Source organism: Bemisia tabaci, chromosome 6 (genome assembly GCF_918797505.1).
Source record: "Bemisia tabaci chromosome 6, PGI_BMITA_v3".
Taxonomy (NCBI): Eukaryota; Metazoa; Arthropoda; class Insecta; order Hemiptera; family Aleyrodidae; genus Bemisia; species Bemisia tabaci.
Genome location: NC_092798.1, coordinates 28,680,833 through 28,702,734, shown reverse-complemented (window position 1 = coordinate 28,702,734; position 21,902 = coordinate 28,680,833). Strand labels below are relative to the sequence as shown.

General features: G+C 41.3%; 1 protein-coding gene across 2 annotated transcripts in view; it reads right to left on the bottom strand.

The window, feature by feature from the left end:
* The window catches only part of CRMP (Collapsin Response Mediator Protein), a 47,150-nt gene that overhangs the window by 17,738 nt on the left and 7,510 nt on the right, over window positions 1-21,902 (bottom strand). The gene's annotated exons all lie outside the window — the stretch shown is intronic.

Here is a 21,902-nt window from a genome sequence, read left to right as displayed (position 1 = left end):
TTAGAATCTGACTGCAAACTTCGACCACCGCGACCAATTGGACAATACAGACAAATAAATAGAGGTTTTCATCAAAGATTCCAGTTATCAGTCTTGGACAACGCTTTCAAGCTTTTTTGGACAACATGCGTGACAACAGTAGGAAGTATGCACGTGTTCTGCTCCTTTAAAACCGTCGCGCCGAGACAATGGACGTGATACAATTATTCCATCTTCCATGTAGCCAAAATTGCATAATCCCCGAGGTGAAGGAAAACCGAGGTTTCTCTCTCGATGCATTACGAGTGTGTGGCTTAATAAAACGAAAGAGCTAGTTGTATTAAAAGCATTTGCTTGGAAAGTCGAGAGAAAATCCCTCTTAAACATGAGCCTGTACAAATTTATACACACAACAATCCGTGTTTCATGTGATTTTGTACGAAATGACGATGAGGCTCCACGTTAGTGAACGCGAGGGGTTGCCGTTGCATCTTTGGTGGTCAGCGGACCGATTATTGAAACTAATAGATAAAGCGATAGACAAAGACGACAAAAGGGATTTGGAGGGATCCTATTGGTGGAAACGGGTTGTTGCAATGGACAAAGGAGGTAGGTAATCGACTAAGTAACGGCAACCCACGAGAAACCCGACAGTTAGTCTATCATTTCCCCCCTTAGTCGATGAGAACCACCCATTTCAACCAATAGAATTGCTTTATACCCCCTATGTCATCTTTGTCTATCGCTTTGTCTATCAGTTTCAATAATCGCCCCGCTGAGACCAACAAGATACCTCACCTAGAAATTCACCTAAGAGATATTTGAAAATTTTTATTTAGAAATTTCGTCATTCAATCCGACACTTACGGAGTTTCCCTGAATTTTCCAAAATTCCCTGACAGTTCCCGGTTTTCCATGACTGCGGAGAACTTGTCTTAATGTCTTACATCAATGGGATTGATGTAGGAACAAACCTCGGCTTCCATTTTTTCACGAAAGGTTGTCGGGACGTGACTACACTTTAAACATCTACACGCTGTAGATACTTGTCACTTCCATCCAAGAAACTCGTAGTCATACTAAAAAAAAATAAGAATGAAAGTCAACCTTGCAACAACTCGTTAAAGATCTTCAATTTTCAACGTATCTCGTAAAATCGAATGAGTAAACATTCACTGAGACTGACCATCGGATAATGATAGATGCCTAAGGAGCGTGACCGCTCGCGTGTATGAGAACATTGGAAAAAATTGCGCCCTCCTAAGTCCTGCCGCATTAACAATTACGCCACGCTCGGTGGGCTCGGACGGAAGGCAGGGATGGAAAAGGGCGGCCGGGAAATGGTCGCTCGTTGAGGTCAACTGTTTCTTTTAAACATGAATTCCTACACATACAACAGCAACACCACTGCAAAGGGTTCCCCGGCGCTTTCGTGCCAATCGAGGGAGAGGCCCCAAGGGATGAGAGAAGGGGGAGGTGTACTAGTTATTTAATAACTAATGGAGCTAAAAGGGGCTTCTCACACTGGTTTAGCGATGGATATAAAATTTAGGAGCTGGAAAGGTTAGAATTACGTCAAGTTTACCAATAATTTCACAACTTTTTATCCGGAATTTATTTCCGTCTAAGGTAACGACAGTGGATTGCCGCACATAGTATACGTATCGATTCTTCTGATCATATCATGAATAAGAGGTTAAATGACCTTCTATATTTAACAATTACTGCTTTTGAGTGAAAATTGTGTTATCGAGTGAGGATTTCGTCCTACGTTTTACAAGCAGCGCCAACTTTGCGCGTAAAAATTCAGTTCTGTTGACTGCGCTTTCTGAAATGAAAATGACCATGAGAATAAACAGAAAGACGTTAGATAGAAAATGTCTTAAGTTACGCATTGATTAGTAAGATGGCTCGAACAGAAATGTTGTATCCGTATGTAGGAGCACAGGCAAAAGCGCAAGGATTCTCCGCAACGGACACCAATTTCTAAAAGCCACGTGTAAGAGTTAAATTCTGAAAAACTAGAGTGATTTGGCCAAAATTGCATGGTTTAACTACATACAGGGTGATCCAATGGTCCCGGACCACCTCCGGGCACCTCAGAGGTCTTTTTTCTGAGAGGTCTATCTAAAATTTTGGGGGATCCTCGTTTCCTTTGTCCAAGGAGCAATTCTAAGTCTCTATCTCAATTTTTTCAGAAGTTAGAGGAGTAGTGCTGGACTTTTGGATCAGCCAGTATATCTAGATAGTATACTTCTGTACCGGTCCGAATTTTAAGTTCAAAAATCTGAAAGCCTTTGATTCCACTTTCAAGGTTTCCCCTTGTTGACAGAGTAAGCGGAGGAAATCAAACCTACAGTGAACATTTTTGTCGACTTGGAACAAACCCAGGCATCGTTAGCGCCATTCTTTGAACTTCCGGACCTCCTCTCCCCCCTTCAGCCCTATCTACGAAGCAATTAAGAGACCCGTAAACCTGCTGGTCTCCAACAGGGTACAAAAAATACCCAGTTCCACGATCTGAGCTGCAGCTGACATTTTTCTGACTGGACAAGTGCGGGTAGTTAAAACTGAGTCGAACAAGGTGAAGAATACGAAAAATCCCATTTCGAATCGTTACAGGAAACCAACGCCGAATTGAAGCCACTCCGGAGAACCATAAATTAGGGATGGGTCCCATTCTTCAAACCAAGGATTTATCTGTTAGAGATAAGTACAGGCTAAGTAATGAGGCTATTACGGAGGGCTCGCATTCGCGATTGAAGTACGCACTTAATCCTTCTTCAAGATTAAGGCAGGGGAGTTATGATCGAATTGAATTAGTTGTAAGCCATTTTCAAGCTTAACGCGAGTATGGAGACAACTTTCATTGATGACCGGCCGACGCGGCGGCTGCGGAGAGTCTTCAATAGTCTTGTCGTCAGAGGCGGATCCAGCAATTAGGCAACACCGAATTCCTCCATTTAAACCTATGCTAAATAATCGATTCTTGTCGGAGCACCCGGCCCCTCCAAAAATCGATACATTTTCATAGATTTAAATGGAGGGAATCCGGTATTGCCAAATTGCTGGATCCGCCAATGCTTGTCGTACAATGTTGAAAACGTTATCATTCAGATCATCTTCTTTCAGCTAGTGCAGGAGCCAACCTAAGATCGATTGGCCGGGTTGTAAGATTTCGCTGTCGATGGAAAGATGGTACATCCCTGAACACAGCCATCTTGCAGCCTCCCGAATCGAATCGGTTAGTTACAAAAGGGATCAAGCGTCAGACATAAAAATACGAAAAAACCCCCATTTTAAATTGCAGATTAATTAATCGTGTAATGAATTAATTCATCGCTTTAGTATTTTAGAGCTCTGAGATTTGTAAGGGGTCAATTAAGACGGTTATTACCATTTTTCTCAAATACTCAATTTTGGCGCTTGGGCCCTTTTGTAACTGACCGATTCAATTATGGAGGGAGGGAGAGTTTGAGGGTTGTTGATAAACAGAGGCGGACTGGCTCCCCGAAGCGGCCCGGGAAATCACTAGCCATGGCAAAATCATTCGGTATGAATTTTGAAACCTGCACGGCCGTGCGTGGGTCGTCATAGTCTGCACTGACGGGCATTGCATGTCAAAATTCCGACATAACTCGCATTCGTCGCTGCGTGATTCGCCCAGGTATGCAATGGAGTGCGCGCCTATGCAAGTGACACAGCTACCTTAACGAGTAATGAGGGTAGCGAGGCATGCATTTCAGAATTCGGCAGATGTCAAGAATTTTTGAATCGTTGAATTTTTTATATCCTGCGACTCAATTCTTCCCTGAAACCCCTTCCAGATTTTTATTTTTCATGGAGTTTCCCACCTTAGGCTGTGTTCTGTCCTTACAAGGGGGTAACCTAGTATAAAAGTGGGAAAACGCATTCCCGTCTTACGCGGGGAAGCGATCGACCAATCAAAACATGGACTATCCACAAAATGCATTCTAGCTGGATAGTCCATTTTCTGATTGGTCACGCAATTTGAAGCGCGCGAAAACACGGCCATAAGCTAAGCATTGGAGGAATTTCTGCGATGAATTTCTTGAAAACCTACAATTATAATATTGTAGAAACTTTGAAAATCCGAAGATCAGAGCACCAACAATGCTATTAAAATCAATACAACTTATTAAAACCGACTAAAATTGAAGGGAAAGCAGATTGACAGCAACACCATAGCTCAATCGAATACACGTAATTCTGGACAATCCGGACGAGCAGATACAGGACCGGATTAAGGGATGGCCACATGGGCCGCGGCCCATGGTGGTGGCAAACTGTAGGGGCGGCAAATTTTGCAATCTTTTTGAGTGTAGGTATCAAAAAAAGAGAGAGAAAAATCGGATTCAGAAAATAAATTACAAACGAGAAAAGGCGACAAAATCTCTCATTTCTTGAGAGTGAAAGTATAGTAATTTCTAATTTTGTCGTCTTTCGGTGATACAAGAGACAACACCTTTAATTAGTCGAGTTAAGAGAGAAACCAAACACGCAATTTGACCTGGAACGGAGCGGTGCGGCGGTCGGCATGAAACGCATAGCGCCTACAGGACTTCATGTATTGCGTCAAACACACTGCGGTCAGCAGCAGTCGGCCTGAAACGCATAGCGCCTACAAGACTGCATGAATACTTCACGCATTGCGCCAAACAGTGTGGTCAGCAGCGGTCGGCGTGAAACGCATAGCGCCTACAAGACTGCATGAATACTTCACGCATTGCGCCAACACAGTGCGGTCGGGCAGCGGCGGAAGTTAAAATTATTAACCACGTTTATGTTTGTCCTTTCATAATTTTTCGTTCGTTTGTTATAAATGGAAGGCCTTGTCCAAACAGGGATGAATTTACGGAACTGAACTTTTGTTAGTGTTGACAGGGCTTTCACAAAAAATGTGGCCAACACTAGTAAACGCGTCTCATACACCCCTCCTCCCTCCTCCACCGGCACGTTCACTTGATGGTTTTTATAGATCGTATTCGGCAGATCACACAGGTGAGATTATATTGATATCGATTGGTTCAATATGTAACCACAGCTTCAAAAGTCAATTTAGAAATCTGAGGTATAAAGGGTCTCATGTGATCGAATTGTTATTCTCTCGAGTACCAAATGGCAATAAAAAGTGAAACTATTAGGAATTTTATCATTTTCAGCTTTTCTGAATTAAATCCTAAAATTTTTGTTTGAGGTTATGTTCTATTGTTTTGAACCCAGAGACAAGAGACCCTCCACAAGTATCTTGGCCATTGTGGAAGCTTTTACTTTCGGGACTTCAGCATTCTACTGTTGACTTACCTACATGGTTGATGTTTAACAACGTGTTGGCAGTTTCGTTTCGCAAACAAGTCGAAAATGGCCGAAGTTTGCGAAACTTGTTTGGCTCATGACGTCACCCGAAGCTCATCACTGACCATGTAGGTAGGTCAACAGCCGAAATTGAGGTGATGACTGTTGCTCCCTAATAATTGTCCATAAGGAGCTGTTGAATCCCCGAAAGTAAAATCTTCCACCTGTCGCTAGGAGGCCAGTGGAGGGTCTCTTGTCTCTGTTTGAACCAAACGATACATCGAACCACTGTCGAATACGATCTATTGATGTTTCAAAACGCATGAGAAGGGGCCGGAAAAATACAGGCAGCCCGTGGGCGGCAAGTAGGTAAATCCGGCCCTGAGCAGATAGACAATTTTTGGCGATGCGAGTTCTCTCTTTTATTTGGACTGCATTTTGCAATTTGGAACTATAAATTCTGGCCCGGTTTAAAAACAACGTATGTGCCATTAGTTTCCCTATGCACATAAGTGTTCTTTCAGATGAACCAAAATTTATAGGTCCAAATTGCAAAATACAGTCCATTTTAGGTTATACCCTGGTTCTGACAAGTCGAGCCGTGCGACAAGAAACCGACGACATGTTCTTATTCACGCTTTCTGTTGCACTTGATGCTCTGATGCCTGTTGGACGGAGGAGTGTTGATGAGTGTGCACCCAATTTGGTGCAAGTCCAGTGACCTCAAAATATATGAGCGACGACGGATAATTTGCATGATTTCGGAGCAGACTGCATCCAGCCCCGGCGCAACGACCGCCTCGCTTCCCGCAATCCGTCATTGTTCCGTTCCGTTAAGAAAACTCTTTCTAGCGCCGCGCCGTCGCTTTATTTGGTCCGTGACCGTCCTCAGGACCGTAATTCACGAAATCACTCTGCACAGCGCGTTGCCGCGGCGGCGGGGAAAAAATGAGAATGCGTTGACCTTTACGGAAACCACCGAAATTGAAATCGCGATCGGCAGACGTAACGACTCGACATGGCTGTCAAAGTGCGCAGGGATCCTTGAAAACCTTGATTCCACTCCTCTTTTGGAAGGATCAGCTGCAGGGAGAATAGCGTAAAGAAGCTCTTCAGACGTCTCAATTTCAACATTTTTTCTTTCTTGGGGATCCTTCGAATCCCTGGTGAATGCCTTTCGTGCCCTTCCAGACCCCATTTTATGATGGTGTCCTTCTTTGCGCCCCCAAATTCTAAGTTGACAAACTTAGCGCCCAGAATAATGAATTCCTATCCCAAGAATTTTGCATCATTCGCCTTGGACAAAAAAGTAAACAAATAAAGGGAAGTTTAATGGGTCTCCATCGTCGTTTATTTATGAGTAGAATTAATTTTTATTCCGAGCAAATTGAAGAGAAAAGGATCTGAGTTTTTTGGCGGGAAATGTTGAAAAACCAGATATCAAGCCCTTGGGACTTAAAAGGAAAGGTGCAGTGGCTGAAAATGTTCCATTTTCGAATGGCTCTCTTACAACTAACTGGTCCACACTGGAAAAAAAAAACACATTGGACCTAGTGTCCATAGACTCTTGAAAACAGTGACAAGAAAAATTACTCTTGAATCAATCAGATTTTTGCTTAAATCAAAAGGAAATCCGCTCAAATTAAGAGGCTTGGTTCTTAATTCAAGCAAAAATCCGATTGAATCAAGAGAATTTTTCTTGTCGATATTTTTAAGAGTCTGGACTCTAGATCCAATGTGTTTTTTTTTCCAGTGCATTTCTTGGAAGACCATAGTATGACAATGCGTTGTGCGTGAAAGTTTTCCTTCGAAGTTTGATTATCGTGCCAGAAAGTAAGCCATATTCACCAGACTGGCAACACTAAATTCGGACCCATTCTCAGAATTCTGAAGCGCGGTGCTTCAAATCTATCGCCACCATTTTCAAACAGAGCTCTCACTAATGGTCCTCTTCATGTTTCAGGCGATTCCCTCCATTTTCAAAAAAAGGTCGGCGAAAATTCTTCGAGCGGTTTCTTTGGTGCCTGCTTGATTGAGAGTGACAGTTGGGCAGGCCAACTTGAGATAGACTGGTTAATATTTGACTGAGCGACTTGTTTAACTAGTTCCGTCTTTGACTAACTAATCGTTCCGATGCAATGCGCTGTAGTCGGATGGAGGATATCCAGGGTAATTTTTTGATCCACCGATATAGAAATTTATTTAGAGAAGAGCGACGGTTCAAGCTCAAGGTCATACGCTTTGGCACCAAAATTAGCAACTAGCTAGTACTTCACAACATAGTGTGAAAAATATGAAAGATCTACAAAAAAGTCACAGATCTTAAGCATACTATTCCTCGGATAGTTCAATTTATATTTCCTACGTTTTATTAGCCCTGGAACAGCTCTGGTGAAATCTTGTTCGAATCTGCGTACTGTTTTTCTTGTAAAAATAAATCATTTCAGCAGTTTCTATCAGACTTTCCAAAAAAAAAAGCATCGTAGCGTCAATTTTAAGTCAAATTTTGCAAGATTCCAGCTTTGACCAGCAAACTCCAATTAGCTACCCGAAAACTTAAATTTGCGCATGATTTTTGAACCATGCGACGCAAGGTGGCGATTTTTCATCCAAAAATTAAGATGACAAAAAATGCCGATTTGAGAGAGGTTGAACAGAGCGTTACGTGCCTTTTTGAGGGGGCGCAGAACTAAGTTAAAGGTGCATTATGTGGGGGTGGGGGGAGTGAACAAAATCCGATTCTCAGCTTTAGCACTGAATGAATGGCACCTGGCGCTATGACCTGGCGTCATAAAGACGAAGACACATCACTCCCTGACAAGAGACTTTTCAGTAACAGAGGCTCTGTTTTCGCCTAGTCGCTTAAACGAAGGCGACAAACTGGCTCTGTTTACCGCGAAGCAGTCGTTTTGCGAAGGGATGATCATAAAAATTGAAAATTACAGCTTTTCTCTTTCACTAGATTCGACGCGGTGCGAGCAAATCGAGCAAGGTTAGCAACACTCCGACAGTGTTATGAGGTGTTAACCACCAGTTTGTTTTGACTTGAAATGACACCGGGAGTGTTTTATTTGACACCGACGGACTTAGGGCACGGCGCGGCGCGGTTGTAGGGCTGCCGCGTCGTCCTCATCATATCCAGTCGGATCTTAATGAACGCGGCGCGGTCGGTGTGCCTGTGCCTTCGACGGAGCGACTTCCGTTTCCGCTTGCTTCCCGCTCGAACCCGTCCCGTCGACTCGATGCGGGATGTGATGTGAGAAGCTCCTGACGAGTGCGAGTGCCGCACAGTGGATCAAGTCAATAGGAGAGGTCGGACGAAATTCGGAAACTTTAGAACGCTTATAACTCCATTAATACAATACTTTAAGGTTCTAGAATTGGTTCCAATGGTTTTCTCGTGAATTTTGCTGCCATAAGCACCCTTTGAAATTCAAAATGCGACGAAATAAACGTCAAAATTTGCAGTTTTAATAAAAAAATTGATGCCTGATCGCTCTAATGGACTTGATCCACTGTGCGGCCGCGGCCCCAAAAGGCAGATGCAGCGCGCGAGAAGGCGAGGATATGCAAACTTCCCGACCGGGATCACCGTTACGTTTCCGTTCACGCATCCATTAATTATTTATCCAACACTTCTCTGCCGTGCTAAGGAAAAACGCCGTATGAACATTCGAGAGTTGCCAAATTTCCTCCGATAAAGTGCTAATTCAAGGGGAAAGTTGTTGCTACTATTCTTCAAATTTTTCAGAAAATTTTGTTCGCAGTTTAATCTACAATGCCTGAAAATGTCGAAGAAAAATATGCATAACTTTCCTTGGAAATAAATGTTTTATCCGCAGAAATTTAGCAACTCTCGAATGTTCATACGGCGTTTTTCCTTAGAACGGCAGTACAGTTCTCGCGCCTACCTCACCACGAATGGGAGATATTACTAAGTCAAAGCATTCTTCCGATCCTTGGGGATAGTGTCGGTAAGACGCGCCTCCTCAGATCTTGCGTTTTTGTTTACCATAATGACGCGTCAATAAAGAATGAAAGCAATAGATTGATTTAACCCGTAGATGCCCAGCGGGCTGTTTATTTAAAATAGACAAAGCTATGGACAAAGAGGACAAAGGGGGTATGGAGCGATCCTATTAGTTGGAATGGGTGTTTCTTGTATCGTCTCGTTTTTTACTACTCTCCCAAATCTGATCGACAAACACGAATTTTGAATTCGTCTCTCGTTTTGAAACATCAATCAAAACCATCAAAAGAACGTGCCGGAGGGGGGGGGGGGTTGCATAAGACGCGTTTAATCGTGTTGGACACATTTTTTGCGAAGGCCCTGTCAACATTACCAGCAAAAGTTCACGGAGCTTTGCACGAAAGTTAAGTTTCGTAAACCTACCTCTGTGTGAACAATGCCTTCCATTTGTAAGAAATGAACGAAACAATTATGAAAGAACAACCATGAATGTGGTTTAATAATTTTAACTTCCGCTGCTGCGCCACGCTGACTGCAATGTGTTTGGCGCAATGCGTGAAGTATTCATGCAGTCTTGTAGGCGCTATGAGTTTCACGCCGCGCCGACCACTGCTGACCGCACTGTGTTTGACGCAATGCGTGAAGTATGCATGCAGTCTGGTAGGCGCTAATATGTGTTACAACTGTTACATGCCGACCGCCGCGCCGAGGGCTTGTCCTTTTCATCTCAAGTCCTGGTCATCATACCTCTCTGCGCTGAGCTCCAGGCCAAATTGCGTGTTTAGTTCCTCTCTTAACTCGACTAATTAAAGATGCTGTCTCTTGTATCACCGAAAAAACGACAAAATTAGAAATCGCTATACTCTCATTAAAGAGAGATTTTGTCCCCTTTTCTCATTGATAATTTTTTTTTCTGAATCCGATTTTTTTTATACCTACATTTAAAAAAATGGCAAAATTTGCCGCCATGGGCCGCGGCCCATGTGGCCTCTCCCTTAACCCGGCCCTGCAGAGATTGAAACGGAAAATGCGCTATTCAGATGTTTACATTAAGGATTAACGCTATTGAGGATGGGCAGATCTGGCTCTTCCTGAATATTTTCTGAATCGTTTGACGAGAACTCTTCCCAAAGTCTGCCTTTTTAAAACGCGGACTGAAAATACATATACTTGTTAGGAAAACCACTGAGTATGGCGCATCGCCTAGATCTCGTTTTAGTTTTGCACGCGATCGCGAAGCCTCCGTCGTAAATTTTATTCTTGGCTAAGAATGGGACCACACTGTTTGCGCTAGTGCATTGGGAGAATGTCATTTACGAGTTTACAAAAATGCTAAAAATATGTTAATATTAAATAGAAACTTGGCAAGAATCGAAGCTATCTCATCATGTTTAGCCGATCAATAACAATCCACCATCGAAGCACGATCTCAAAACACGCGTAACTGACCCAACGGCCACATTTACCCTTGAGGTCACTGCTATGCGAAATTACAGCTTATCGGCATTGAATGACAATTCGTCGTTTACCGCACTAAGGAACGTAACTCTAATCCAAGGTTGCAAGATTGACAGAAACAATTTACTTAATTTTTTAAATACGTGAACCTGTACAGTTTTAGTTCAAAACTTCTCTGATTTTTGCATAAGATCAGCGGAAAAATTCAAGTAGAAATAGCCAAGATTATCTTGGTAAAAATGAAATTTTCGGGGGAAAATTGGATCGCGTTTAACAGAAAGGAAACAAGCCATATCAGTTATTGCCACATTTAACAGGGCAATTTAATTTTTTTACGAGAGACAGTTTTTGCGGGTTCCTTGGGAATTTTTGAGGAATTTGTTCCTACTGTGGAGAAAATTCACTGCAATTTGCACGAAAATCCGCACAACCGTTTTCGTGTGAAAAATTAAATGGAGATGTTGCATGTGTGAGGAATTTGCGATTTGACTACTAATTCTTACGTAAAAGTTCACGAAAAGCACGATGGTGCCACTGGTTTTCTCTGAAATCAACTCCCAAGCTCAAAAAAAGCTCTCAAGTTGAGGCCAAAATGGAGGGGATATCCCACGCTATCCTGAGAGTCCACCTCTACATCAAGACAAACTCTCCATGCAAAGATAGGGAGTAAATACATTGGCAGGGCTGCCACTTTATTTGGGGACTCCACAGCTGAAGATACGGCAACCCTGTCGATGTATTTGCTCCCTATCTTTGCATGGAGAGTTTGTCTTAATGTAGAGGTGGACTCTCAGGGTAGGGTGGGATATCCCCTCCATTTTGGCCTCAACTTGAGAGCTTTTTTTGAGCTTGGGAGTTGATTTCAGAGAAAACCAGTGGCACCATCGTGTTTCTCGCGAACTTTTACATAAGAATCAACAGTCAAATCACAAATTCCTCACACATGCAAGATCTCCGTTGCGTGTTATGAAATCTTGAAACCGCTGAAAAATGAAGACAGCTAAACCGCGCGGCGGATATTTAATCAAGGCGAGAGGAAAATCGCGGGCGGAGGGCCGAAAGGAGTGATGTATCGATTATTTATTTCGTTTTTGGACACGGCGAACGCCCCCCGACACCGCGATTGGGGTTGAAGACGACAGGGGGACCGGCGGGCGGGGGCGGGGGGTGTGAGGTTATTCAACAAGCTTTCAGGCTCGGCCTGCCGTGACCGGGCCCGCGCCAGATTGGATTAAGTTACTGGCGGGACTTCGCCGGCTGATAATTCATACCCATTCCGACGCGTTGCCGCCTTTGACCGATTGTTCCAGTCGCTACCCTCCCTCGCTTTCCCTCCGACACCCCGCCACGGCGGAAAAACGCCAATAAGGTCGGGGCGCCGAATGGGGTGTGGCGAATATGAGGTTACAATATAACATTCCTGTGAACTCTCAGCTGGATCTGCCACCTGACTGATCGCAAAATGAGCAATTATATGGGTAGATCCTTATTTCATTAGATGTTCAACCTCAAACGTAGCTTAGTTCTTGATAGCAATTCATTGATGGCACCTATACAAGATGTTACATAGGGATTTGATGACCCCAATTGGGATATACGTTACGAGATCACGCTGCTGAATCCTGAGAGATGGTTTTGAGTATTAAGAATCAGTAGTTATAACTTTACAATTAGAAAAATCTAGGAAACCCTGGCTTTACAGAAAAAAAAGAAAAAAAACCTGGATGTAAACAGTTTCTGGCATTTCTCTGATGTACCCTGATTCGACCAGAAAAATCGCTGATTGTGCATCCTAATATTCTCTGAAAGTTTGGGGAAAAAACATGCCACAAAGCCATAAACAGACAGCAATTTGGTCCATCGAAACAGCTTGAACACTCCATATAAAAAAATCCTCCAACCTGGGTCTAAGTTCCCTGATTTTTCACGGTTTTCTTTCACACTCGGAACCCCGCATGAACTGCTTTGGAGTTAATAGACTCGCTCAGAAAACGGAGACTTCACCGATGTGATAGAGGATGGTATCGATATACGGACTGTAATGACTCCCGTGCTCGGGACAAAACACCGTATGAACGCGCGAATGTTGTCCAAGTCCTCTAGGTGAGGTATTTAATTTCGAGAAAAGCCACGATCATTTTTCCTTGAAATTTTCACGGACAATGAGTCAAACTGCGAAGATAATTCTCCGAATTTTTCAAGAGCCAACAGGGTGACTACTGACACATGACACAGGTGGGCCAAAAATCAGTACTTTTACGGTACTTTTTCGGTACATTCCCAAAAAATTCAGTACCTCCTCAATAGAAAAACAAGCAGGAAGCTCCAACGCATTGGCGTCGGAGAGCGGCTCTGGGGGCAGTAGTTGTAGTCAAGAATGAGGGCCTAGACACATTTTGTCATTGATGTACAATCCGACAACTGTCGATTCATGTTTTGTAACTTAGCAGATTTACGTAGCCGGTGTATAAATGTGTATTGGGCTTTGATATGGCGAATACATGGCATTATCACTTGTTGTATACTTTTAATTTTGAAAGCTCTTTGGAGGTCCGCTTCCTAAAAAATCTCTGGTTGATAAGTCGTTTAGCGAGGCTGCAAAAAATTTGCATTTTTATATCTGAAAGTGTAGGTATTGGTTTTTTGTATAATTGTTTTTTTGGATTGCTGGAAAAGTAACGCATACTTCTATAATTTAGGACTGAGTCAGGGAAATATAAGGTTCGTTAAATAGTAAATATTCCTAGTACCGTGTGACACTATTGTTAACGAAAAGTTTTTGCAACTTGTCAAAGAGGTTGTTGAATGATCTTCGAATAACTTTTGATGAGCTAGAGGTAATGGTTCTATCTGCAGCTCGTGGACTTCTGTACGATATTGTCCAGAATCATCTGAATTTTCAAAAAGTGTCCGCTTGCTCGATACCCAATTTGCTCATTCATGCATACAAGGAGAAGCGCATGAAAGCTTTAGCAGACATTTTGGAGATGAATCAAGAATTAGATGAAGAATTTATGACTTAAATCACGGCACCTTAATCACGGGATGACCTTAATTACGGCAACTATTTATTGTCCATGAGATGCAGATGGTTCCATTTCCCTAGCTCATCAAAAGGTATTCGAAGATCAATTTCATCAGCCACCCGTACGAACCACGTTTCTAGTGACCCGTACTTGCTTCGCACGTATGAAACATACAATCAGAGAAAACAGAATTCATCTTACAATAATCAATAATCAGTAGGACATGAATCGTTGCGATGTATAATACGACATTATAATGCGGCATTACTATTGTAATTCATTTTAATGGATTAGGGGCATTATAAATCATTATTGCCACGTCGGAATGAAATGTTGTAGACTGAATTGAAAAGCATGTTGGCAAAATTTATTATAAAAATAGTATAACATGTAGGTACATAACATAAAGGTAATACAAATTAAATGATTAGAGCGTGTATATTTCATTACATTATAGGTATATTACAATCATTTTTGTCATTGTTGGAAATTTTGATAGTTTGAAATTTGATAGTTGATAGTTGATAGTTTGAGAGTTGAAAATTTGGTTATTTTATTTAGTTAAGGTGATTCGATAGACGCCATATTTTGTGTCAGAATGGCATGCGACATATCCCATCAATTGGTTCCATTTTTTCATTTACTCATCATTTTTCTCCAATTTTAAGTTTCGCAATTCTGTTTTCAGGAGACTAAAGCACTCACTTATCAATTTGTATATTTATATTGAGTTAAGGGTAGAGACGTATTCCTCACCGGAATTGAGGAATGGAGGTGTTACAGTAAGTCCGGCATTAGGTTCCATTTCGACATCAGCGACGATCAACGCTACGATACTGGAAGCCAGTCTTCCGATATTAAATCCCTAGCGGGGAAGAAAAAAAATGCCTAGATTTCGCTAAAAATCCCTAAATCCCCAGATTTGCTCAAATATACTTAAAAAATCCCTAGATTTTGCAAAAAGCGCCATTTTTAACGAAGAATCATGATGTCATTCGATGTAGCGATTTGCAATATTTAAATCTGATTGGCTCGTTTGAATTTTGGCGCTCTCTGAAAGCAGTGCTAATCCAGACCAATAAAATGAAAGAATATTAGTTGATTTCTTATTATTAACAGGTTGAATGCAGTTGAATGTCAAGTACATCGAAGGACGCAATCGTTTTAATTTCCGGCTTATTTGCGGGGAAAATAGTGTTGCCAAAAAGGCCTACAAAATATAGATGAAAAAATGTTTTCGATTGTCGAAGCTAGAATTGAGGTTAAAAAGTTGATTTTTGGTAACTTTACCTCATCAAAAAAAAATCCCTAGATTTCCTGAAAAATCCCTAAATCCCTGGAAATTCCGGAAAATCCCTAAATCTAGGGATAAACCCTTAGACATCGGATGGCTGTTGGAAGCATTAGAATCAACATTTGAAACGCTGCTGCAGAATTTGCCGGGAGTATAATCGAGTGTTGAAAGTCAGTAGAATTGAACAATGTAATAATTGCTTTCCGAAATAAGCGTTATAATAAAAAAACCACGAATCTGAACTGTTAATACTGGAACACACCTTCTGTAAATGTACCTTGCGAGAGATAAGTAAAAAAATAGATGTACTGGAGGAGAAGTGCTTCTCCACAGAGTTTGAAGAAGGAAAAAAAATGCCCAAATTTACTTACTTCAGCATTTTCGGCAAAATCACTGCAATTTCCGAACCTTTTTCTGGCCAGGGGCCAAAATTAAATGATTATGAAGGGCCACTTAGATGTTGTAGATAAAAATAGGACTGATGAAAAAGTCGCCGTTTTCAATAAATATGTTCCCGGAATGGAAAAAACAGCTCACAAATAAAAGCAAATTGCCATAGAAACTTCTTCACGAAATCACACACACAACGAAGAACGAGGCGCTACAGACGAGTCCGTCCAGGACAAGTTAAAAAATTCCCATGAGCCGAGTGCCGTAGGTTAAGGGCCCGTTCGCCAAAACTAATCGGAACTGTATGAATGAATTGCTCCTTTTAAAAATCAAAACAATATCGAATTGCGATATATTACACAGTTAAGATAGGGCTATGTCCTGTCGTAAGCGGCGACATACAGTCGATATCATTTCAATAATCGCCCCAATGGCCACGATAGTTGTTAGACGTTTACGGTTTCCCTGGTAACCTTTGTTTGCTATCAGCTGATATCGAGTAATTAACTAGGAAGCTCCAACCCAGTGGTTAAAGCTTCCTTAACCGCGAAAACTTTAAAATTCAAATTTTCAAATTTTGAACGTAAAGTACATTTTTTCCATCACGAGATAAAAGCACAAACAAGTTTTGAATTATTGACTGTATCACCATGATTCCAAAAATACAATACACAACATAGCATTGACTAACAATAAAACAGTATGCAATAAAATAAAGTCATGACAAGGAACATAGCCGAAAATGGCGCCGATTCCCATCAACCAACGCGCGGTCTCTACAATGTAACATGCTGCATTGATACTCCCCAGCTGGGACCGTCCGGAATAGCAGCTCTAGTGCAAGCACCAGAGCCGCTAATTCAGTACTTTTCCAGTACCTCCATTTGACGGAATTGGAAAAATTTAAAAAAATTGAATTTTTCGCTTAAATTTGAGACAAAAATGACCAAAAAATGAAAACAACTCCGGACCTTGTGCGGAATTTCCGCACTTTTTCAGTACTTCCGGACCCCCCTTAAAAAATCGGTACTATTTCCGGACTTGCAGACATCCTGGCCAATATACCTGAGTTTTCAAAACGTTGTCATTTCGACAAAATAAATCTGGCGACGTTCGGAGGTTCATACGGTGTTTTTCTTGGGGACGAGGACGACGGAATCCTCGGTCGTGACTGGCGATCCCGTTTCGCCGTTTCGGTGGATCCTGGATCGTGGCAATTAGCGCAAGTTGCAAGTGACAACGGTGCTCTCCGCGAGCTTCGTGTCTTCCTAGCGGCACTTGATCCGCTGGTCACATTCTCCCGCTGGCTGGTCGCTGGTCGCCACCATCGTCACCGATACCGATACCAATAAGGCAGAAGAAGGACACCGATTGAATTGTCTCGTTGGAAAACGGCCCTAGTCTGAAAATTCCGGAAATCGGTTCATCCCCGAAAAATACTGCCATCCTGAAAAAAGCGCAGTATTTCAGGGTAAAATAGATTTTTACCGATACCGTGCGTCGTCAGGGTGTCTACTAGAATAAGCTGGACAAAAATCAGTACTTTTTCAGTGCATTCCCGAGAAATTCAGTAGCTCCACAGCGGAAAAATTCAGTACTTTTTCAGTACTTCCAAATGACGAAATTCGACAAATTTCAAAAATTTGAATTTCTGGCTGAAATTGCGACAAATGTAACAGAATCCGGGAAAAATTCTGGACCTTTCAGCGGAATTTCCGCACTTTTTCAGTGCTTCCGGACCGCCCTTTAAAAATCATTTTCGGACTTTCCGGAAATTCCGATATTGCAGACAGCCTGGTCGTTTAATTTTGAATTTTTCCTGGTCCTTCTGGAGAAACGAAGTAATACGAAAATAATTACAAAAATTGAAAGATTAACGTGTGAAAAACGAGAAGAGGCAATAGGTTACTAGACAAGATATGAATGAAAGCACAACGCAAAATACTTTCTTACAAGAGATACTTTACATACTTTCTTCTATTTCGCAAAATAATTCTTCAAAACCTTATGTAGAAAATGATTTACACGACGGGAAATCTGAGAAATCAACTGATGAGAGTACTTGCAATCATCATTGGTTAAATGGCAAAAATACAAATGACGTTTGTTTGACCTAATTTCCATTTGATCTGTGTTAAAAATAATTGTTAATATATTGTTCAGGATTTTATTTCCGACCTTTTCGTTGTATGAAGCATTTTCCACGTAAGATTTTGAAGAGATAACATGTGCCGTTTCTTTCTAGTTCAGACCTTGTCTAGTGGCCCAGTAGGCGTGGTAGGTGTGCAGAAAGCTTTTCGGAGCAAAAATCAAATGCGATCTCACTATCAGCCTTAAAATTCCCTCACTCTTGGAAAATATGTTACCTGTGCAAAAATAGCAGGAGTGCGCGATGAAAGAGGAAAAAAAGAAAAGAAAATCGACGCAATTTACGTGTTTCATCCCTTTATTCTTTCGCCGCTTTGAAAAAAAAAAAAAAACCATTTCGTCGATCAGAACGCGAGAGTTGAAAAGCATTAAAGTTTTTGATCAAGATGCGAAACCCGATGAAAAGCCAGGATTTCGTCACGTAACTTAATACGCGGTTCCGCAGGTGAGCACATTGGATCGCTGTTTCTTGAGCACTTGCGTTTTTACTTCTTTTTTTAGATTAAAATGATCAACCACGATCCAAGGTGCGATTCTCCGGTCCCCCTAAAACAAAAACTCCCTTTATTTTAATGCAGAATTTTAAGAACGAATCGGCAACCGTCGGCCGGAGTCGTATACGGGTCGCGCGCGCCGGCCGCACCGGGTTACAAAGCGGAAAGAGTGCGTAAAACTGTTAAGTCAGTTCAGTTGAAGCGAGGTTGCCGCGTTGAGTCCACAAATGATGATTCACACAGTTGTCCAGATACGAAAATAAATGATTATCCGTGCGATCGGGCGACTCCGAAAACAATAATTACAGTGTTATCGCTCTTTATGCCGCACCATAAATGAGTGGGCGTTGAGGGGGGTTTCTCCGGCGCGTGTCTTTCAATGGGAATTTCGGCTGGTGGGGTCGTTCACTCATCCATGCAATACCTCCATCTTATTTCTTTGGGCCAATTATACTGCAGTCATGGAGAGAACTAAGATCACCAATGTAGCTCAAAGAGGCTCCCTTCATTGGAACATTACACTCTTTGTTTTGGGAAAGGATGCGAAGAGTAAACGAAGAAATTAAAACCAACAGTACAACCAATCGACGACTGATTCAACAAGCTGAGCTTTCCACTACAAAGTGGCTTCCTCAATTGCGACAATGGCCTTCACTCAAACCCACCGGCACCTAGGGTCAAAATGACCATTGAAGGTGTGTCAAGGTTCATGATCTATTCTTCCCTCTTCCTACAGGACTCATTTGTGGGCTCACATCAGAATTTTGACTCACTTTTCTAGTTGTACAACAATCAAAGTTAAAAGTATGAGAGAGATTTTTCGACGACCTAACAAAAAAGTAGAAAAAGAGGGCAAGGGGAAAGATTCTTGATGAAAGAGCAGAGAGGAGACAGAAAGCTTGGTTGCGCATTTAAATTATGTACCTACTGGAAATATCCAACGAATATTTCAGGACTTTATTTCAGAAATTTGTAGCCACTTGACAACTTTCTTTTATGAGTATCCAAAGTTAGAGAACGATAGAAAACACAACTTCTGCAGTCAAATTTAGCAATACAGAGAGATCAGAAAGAAGAAAATATCCTTGAAAACTGAAAAACTTGACACCTCTTTACAAAAGTCTCTCAAGACAAGGTACATTTACACCTTACAAGGAGAATCCTACACTCAGTAAAATGTCTTGTAGAACTGATAGAAAAGTCTGCATTATACCTCATTAAAAGGCACCCACAAGATGCAGACAGAGATAACCATGAAGAATGCGATTGCTCAAAGCTCTTAAGAGTTGAAACAACTTTCTGACGTAGCATGTTTGCAAACCGTTTCCAAGGATTTATTAGTTTTGCAAAGATAGCAAACAATCTTCCAACTAAATGTGGGTTAGTGAGTAAGCTAAATTCCAAAGTCAGAGCAAAGGAATGCGTTCAGCCGATTACATGTTACAAATTCACACTTGCTGGATCACTTTCCCATTAATTATCTGCAGACAATTTTTCAAGGAGATGGGTTTGATGCTCATTCATGTTTACGTTTCAGCAGGAGAATTTGTTTGGGTTTATAAAAAAGTTCACATCAGCTTATAAACCAGAAGCGACAGGATTTTAAATATTGAGCCAGTGTCTTCAAAGATGTTCAGGAACATAGATAGAACCTGAGTTCGCCCTTGAAATTTCATGTGAAATTTCAGTGAAATTTCAAAAGGCCTCATAAATTTCAATTTTTTTGAAAAATTGATTTATTTGCCCCTTAATTCCTTTTCTTCACTGATGTTCCTAAAGGAGGGGTATCGTTAAGGGCCTTTTTTGGCCCCACCCTAAAATTCCTCAACTCCGCGATTTTTTGGTCATTGAAGGTCTATATTTTACGGAATGCACAATGGTTTTGTCATTTCCGGTCTATTTCGGGGTCTACCACTGGCCTAAACATGGGTCTGAAGGCCAATTTTGGCGAAAAATGCGGGTTTTTCAGCATTCGACGCGCTGTTTCGTAACGATCCCTTCGGAGGACAAAAAAATCCTTCTAGTATGTTCATTAGGGATGTAAGAGAGTCACTTTGGCCAATTTTCGTCGATGTCAAACTTTGCGCTCATAGTTAAAAAAAACTTTTTAGAATTTTTCTTGTTTTTCATCATTATTTAAAATGGCTTAAAAAAGGCGACTCATCTTACACCAGAATTAAACTTTTTTGGCAGAAAATGGTCGTGGGTGGTCAAAACCTTCCTCTAAGAACTTTTTCCGATTTAAAGCCCCCAAAAAAGCCGGTGTTGCCATATTTCATTGCCTAAAATCATAGAAAACCGAGTACTTATTTCAGTATTTGGGGGCTATTTCTCGTCGAGCTCATTCAGAAAAGTCCAAAAACCTTCATTTTTCATATGTTATGGCCGAATCACCAGTAATTACATACATTTATCTAACTACAGAACCTCCCATCGCGGCACGGCGTTGCCACATCATCGGGGAAAAATCGAGAAAAATCCACGTTTCCCTGGATTTGAGCCATTTTTTCCGGATTATGCGGATGGAATAAAGTTGAAAGACTTAAATTGCAGTATTCAGAGATACAAGTGGATCATACCTTGTGCCGGTATTCATTATTTTAATATACAGGGTGTCCCAAAAGTCCGTACCCCCCCTCGTAACTTTTGAACGGTTAGAGATAGAAAAACGAAACTTTGGGAATGCTTCTATCTTAAAGGGGTCCATCTTCTAGGGGGGTCAAAATTTTTGTCCCCCCTCAGGGGGGGCGCGGGGGCCCCCAACTTTTTTTTTTCAAATGGTAACCCCTATCTTGTGATACATCATTAGAAAGAGCATAAAAAACTAAGAATTTTGGCGCAAACCGCAAATCAATATCTTAATTTTTGACCGAGTTATGATAGGTCAAAGGTCAAATTTTACCTATTTTCAAAAAATCATATCTCCGGTTCAAATCATCGTAAAGAAAAAAATAAAACGGGAAAATTTACCAAATTGTAAGCACTTTCAAGTAAAAATCACAGAAATTAATTCAAACTAATTTTAAGGGGGGTTTCGGACCCCCAAATACGTCATTTTAAAGGTCATACGATATTCTCGCGAAATGAGCCAATTTCCCCTTACTTTTCCTCAACATTATCTTAGTATGTTCAAAATTAGTTCAACATTGCGTTTTCAAGTCCCCAAATTTCGAGCAAAGTTCAAAAAACGAAATTTAAGGTGATTCAATTCAACCATTTAAATTTCATTTTTTTTAAAAACTTTGTTCGAAATTTGGGGACTTGAAAACGCACTTTTGAACTAATTTTGAACTTACTAAGATAATGTTGAGGAAAAGTAAGGGGAAATTGGCTCATTTCGCGAGAATATCGTATGACCTTTAAAATGACGTATTTGGGGGTCCGAAACCCCCCTTAAAATTAGTTTGAATTAATTTCTGTGATTTTTACTTGAAAGTGCTTACAATTTGGTAAATTTTCCCGTTTTATTTTTTTCTTTACGATGATTTGAACCGGAGATATGATTTTTTGAAAATAGGTAAAATTTGACCTTTGACCTATCATAACTCGGTCAAAAATTAAGATATTGATTTGCGGTTTGCGCCAAAATTCTTAGTTTTTTATGCTCTTTCTAATGATGTATCACAAGATAGGGGTTACCATTTGAAAAAAAAAAGTTGGGGGCCCCCGCGCCCCCCCTGAGGGGGGACAAAAATTTTGACCCCCTAGAAGATGGACCCCTTTAAGATAGAAGCATTCCCAAAGTTTCGTTTTTCTATCTCTAACCGTTCAAAAGTTACGAGGGGGGGTACGGACTTTTGGGACACCCTGTATTGCGCTTATAGACA